The sequence below is a fragment of the Coregonus clupeaformis genome, unplaced genomic scaffold, assembly GCF_020615455.1.
Source record: "Coregonus clupeaformis isolate EN_2021a unplaced genomic scaffold, ASM2061545v1 scaf1268, whole genome shotgun sequence".
In the NCBI taxonomy this organism is placed as follows: Eukaryota; Metazoa; Chordata; class Actinopteri; order Salmoniformes; family Salmonidae; genus Coregonus; species Coregonus clupeaformis.
Window position 1 is genome coordinate 1 of NW_025534722.1, and position 5,000 is coordinate 5,000.

Below are 5,000 nucleotides of genomic sequence, written 5' to 3' on the forward strand. Positions count from 1 at the left end.
ACGAAGATGGAAAAAAGCTGTCCTTGAAATAGCAGATCTCTTTGTTTCTTGGGACCTAGAACTAGCATCTCTGTTTGTCAGAGTTTAAAAGTAAAACATTTGTTGCCATCCACTTCCTTATGTCTGAAACACAGGCTTCCAGGGAAGGACATTTTGGGGCTTCACCATGTTTCATCAAAATGTCCAGCTGTGTGTCGTCCGGATAGCAGTGAAAGTTGACATTGTGTTTCCGAATGGCATCAAGAGGTAGAATATATAGTGAAAACAATAGTGGTCCTAAAACAGAACCTTGAGGAACACCTAAACTTACCATTGACTTGTCAGAGGACAAACCATCCACAGAGACAAACTGATATCTTTCCGACTGATAAGATCTAAACCAGGCAAGAACTGGTCCGTGTCGACCAATTAGGGTTTCCAATCTATCCAAAAAAATGTGTCAAAAGCAGCACTAAGGTCTATGAGCACGAGGACAGATGCAGAGCCTTGGTCTGAAGCCATTAAAAGGTAATTTACCACCTTCATGAGTGCGGTCTCAGTACTATGATGGGGTCTAAAACCAGACTGAAGCATTTTGTCTACAGGATTTGTCTACATTTATTTGTCTACAGGATTTTCAAAACAAATTGAGAGAAATGGGAGATTCGTTATAGGCCGATAGTTTAAAAAAAACATTTTCCGGGTCAAGGTTTGACTTTTTCAAGAGAGGCTTTATTACTGCCACTTTTAGTGAGTTTAGTACACATCCGGAGGATAGAGAGCTGTTTATTATGTTCAACATAGGAGGGCCAAGCACAGGAAGTAGCTCTTTCAGTAGTTTAGTTGGAATAGGGTCCAGTATGCAGCTTCAAGGTTTGGAGGCCATTACTATTTTCATGAATGTGTCAAGAGATACAGGATTAAAAAATTTATCCTGGCAGTTCTGTGCAGACTCAGCTAAGCCCTGGAGAAATACGCAGATTCAAAGAGGAGTCTGTAAATTGCTTTCTAATGATCATGATCTTTTTTGTCGAAGAAGTTCATGAATTCATCACTGCTGAAGTGAAAGCCATCCTCTCTTGGGGAATGCTGCTTTTTAGTTAGCTTTGAGACAGTATCAAAAGTAAATTTAGGATTGATCTTATTCTCCTCAATTATGTTGGGAAATAGGATGATCGAGCAGCAGTGAGGGCTCTTCGATATTGCACAGTAATGTCTTTCCAAGCTACATTTTACATTTTAGTCATTTAGCAGACACTCTTATCCAGAGCGACTTACAGTTAGTGAGTGCATACATTATTATTTTTAATTTTTCATACTGGCCCCCCGTGGGAAACGATCCCACAACCCTGGCGTTGCAAACGCCACGCTCTACCAACTGAGCTACATCCCTGCCGGCCATTCCCTCCCCTACCCTGGACGATGCTGGGCCAATTGTGCGCCGCCCCATGAGTCTCCCGGTCGCGGCCGGCTACGACAGAGCCTGGATTCGAACCAGGATCTCTAGTGGCACTGCGCCACTCGGAAAGCGAAAGTAGGCTGGTCGAGCAGCAGTGAGCGCTCGTCCATACTGCACAGTACCGTCTTTCCAAGCTAGTTGGAAGACTTCCAGTTTGGTGGAGCGCCATTTCCGTTCCAGTTTTGTGGAAGCTTGTTTCAGGGCTCGGGTGTTTTCTGTATACCAGGGAGCTAATTTCTTGTGACAAATGTTTTTTGTTTTTTAGGGGTGCAATGGCATCTAGGGTATTACGCAAGGTTACATTTAGATCCTCGGTTAGGTGGTTAACTGATTTTTCTACTCTGACATCCTTGGGTAGGTGGAGGGAGTCTGGAAGGGCATCTAGGAATCTTTGGGTTGTCCGAGAATTTATAGCACCGTTTTTGATGATCCTTGGTTGGGGTCTGAGCAGATTATTTGTTGCGATTGCAAACGTAATAAGATGGTGGTCCGATAGTCCAGGGTTATGAGGAAAAACATTTAGATCCACAATATTTTTTCCACGGGACAAAACTAGATCCAGGGTATGACTGTGGCAATGAGTAGGTTCCGGAGACATGTTGAACAGAACCCCCTGAGTCGATGATGGCTCCGAAAGCCTTTTGGAGTGGGTCTGTGGACTTTTCCATGTGAATATTGAAGTCAACAAAAATTAGAATATTATCTGCCATGACTACAAGGTCCGATAGGAATTCAGGGAACTCAGTGAGGAATGCTGTATACGGCCCAGGAGGCCTGTAAACAGTAGCTATAAAAAGTGATTGAGTAGGCTGCATAGATTTCATGACTAGAAGCTCAAAAGATGAAAACACAGTCATTTTTTTTGTAAATTGACATTTGCTTTGGGGTTAATTGACATTTGCTATCGTAAATGTTAGCAACACCTCCGCCTTTGTAGGATGCGCGGGGGATGTGGTCACTAGTGTAACCAGGAGGAGAGGCCTCATTTAACACAGTAAATTCATCAGGCTTAAGCCATGTTTCAGTCAGGCCAATCACATCAAGTTTATGATCAGTGATTATTTCATTGACTATGACTGCCTTGGAAGTGAGGGATCTAACGTTAAGTAGCCCTATTTTGAGATGTGAGATATCACAATCGCTTTCAATAATGACAGGAATGGAGGAGGTCTTTATTCCAGTGAGATTGCTAAGGCGAACACCGGCATGTTTAGTTTTGCCCAACCTAGATCGAGGCACAGGCACGGTCTCAATGGGGGATAGCTGAGCTGACTACACTGACTGTGCTAGTGGCAGACTCCACTAAGCTGTCAGGCTGGCTAACAGCCTGCTGCCTGGCCTGCACCCTGTCTCATTGGGGAGCTAGAGGAGTTAGAGCCCTATCTATGTTGGTAGATAAGATGAGAGCACCCCTCCAGCTAGGATGGAGTCCATCACTCCTCAGCAGGCCAGGCTTGGTCCTGTAGCACCCCTCCAGCTAGGATGGAGTCCATCACTCCTCAGCAGGCCAGGCTTGGTCCTGTAACACCCCTCCAGCTGGGATGGAGTCCGTCACTCCTCAGCAGGCCAGGCATGGTCCTGTAACACCCCTCCAGCTAGGATGGAGTCCATCACTCCTCAGCAGGCCAGGCTTGGTCCTGTAGCACCCCTCCAGCTAGGATGGAGTCCATCACTCCTCAGCAGGCCAGGCTTGGTCCTGTAGCACCCCTCCAGCTAGGATGGAGTCCATCACTCCTCAGCAGGCCAGGCTTGGTCCTGTAGCACCCCTCCAGCTGGGATGGAGTCCGTCACTCCTCAGCAGGCCAGGCTTGGTCCAGTAGCACCCCTCCAGCTAGGATGGAGTCCATCACTCCTCAGCAGGCCAGGCTTGGTCCTGTAACACCCCTCCAGCTAGGATGGAGTCCATCACTCCTCAGCAGGCCAGGCTTGGTCCTGTTTGTGGGTGAGTCCCAGAAAGAGGGCCAATTATCTATAAATTCTATCTTTTGGGAGGCAGAAACAGTTTTCAACCAGCGATTGAGTTGTGAGACTCTGCTGTAGAGCTCGTCACTCCCCCTAACTGGGAGGGGCCAGAGACAATTACTGCTGTAGAGCTCATCACTCCTCCCCCTAACTGGGATGGGCCAGAGACAATTACTGCTGTAGAGCTCATCACTCCTCCCCCTAACTGGGAGGGGCCAGAGACAATTACTGCTGTAGAGCTCATCACTCCTCCCCCTAACTGGGAGGGGCCAGAGACAATTACTGCTGTAGAGCTCATCACTCCTCCCCCTAACTGGGAGGGGCCAGAGACAATTACTCGATGCCGACACATCTTTCTAGCTAATTTACACGATGAAACTATGTTGCGCTTGGTGAACTCTGACTGTTTCATCCTAACATCGTTGGTGCCGACATGGATAGCAATATCCCTATACTCTCTACACTCACCAGTTTTAGCCTCAGTCAGCACCATCTTCAGATTAGCCTTTACGTCGGTAGCCCTGCCCCCTGGTAAACAGTGTATGATCGCTGGATGATTATTTTTAAGTCTAAGTTTGGCAGGTAGCTCAATTGGTAGAGCTTGGCGCTTGTAACGCCAGGGTAGTGGGTTCGATCCCCGGGACCACCCATACGTAAAAATGAATGCGCACATGACTGTAAGTCGCTTTGGATAAAAGCGTCTGCTAAATGGCATATTATTATTATTAGCCAAGTAACAACAAACACCCCCCCAAATAATAATAATAAAATTAATAATAATATAATATATTTTTTGGGCTGACTGTCTGGCTTTACTAAGTGAGTGTGAGTGTGTGTGTGTGTGTGTGTGTGTGTGTGTGTGTGTGTGTGTGTGTGTGTGTGTGTGTGTGTGTGTGTGTGTGTGTGTGTGTGTGTGTGTGTGTGTGTGTGTGTGTGTGTGTGTGAGTGTGAGTGTGTGAGTGTGTGTTTGTGTGCGTCCCTGTGTACTAGATTTAGTGTATGTGTATTGATAAACTCCAGGTTTGAATTCAGTAATGGAAGAGGGGGAGAGATAAAGATAAGGAAATATAGATTGGAAGAGTGAGTGACGGAGTGAAGGTTTTAGTGAGGGACAACACACTCTCCACTGCCCTCTACACTGCCCTCTGCTGGCTGCTTGTTGTAACTGTCCTTGTTTCTGCTATTTCTACTGTTTTATGGTTACATGAATTTGTGTTGTTATTGAATTAATCTTAATTCTCTCTCTCTCCCTCTCTCTGTCTCTCTCTCCCTCTCTCTCTCTCCCTCTCTGTCTCTCTCTCTCTCTCCTTATCTCTCTCTCTCTAACTCTCTCGCTCTGTCTCTCTCCCCCCCTCTGTCTCTCTCTGTCTCTCTCTCCCTCTCTCTCTCTCTATCTCTCCCTCTCTCTCTCTCTCTCTCTCTCATTATCTCTCTCTCTCTAACTCTCTCGTTCTGTCTCTCTCTCTCCCTCTCTCTCGCTCTGTCTCTCTCTCTCTCTCTCTCTCTCTCTCTCTCTCTCTCTCTCTCTCTCTCTCTCTCTCTCTCTCTCTCTCTCTCTCTCTCTCTCTCTCTCTCTCTCTCTCTCTTTCTCTTTGCAGTG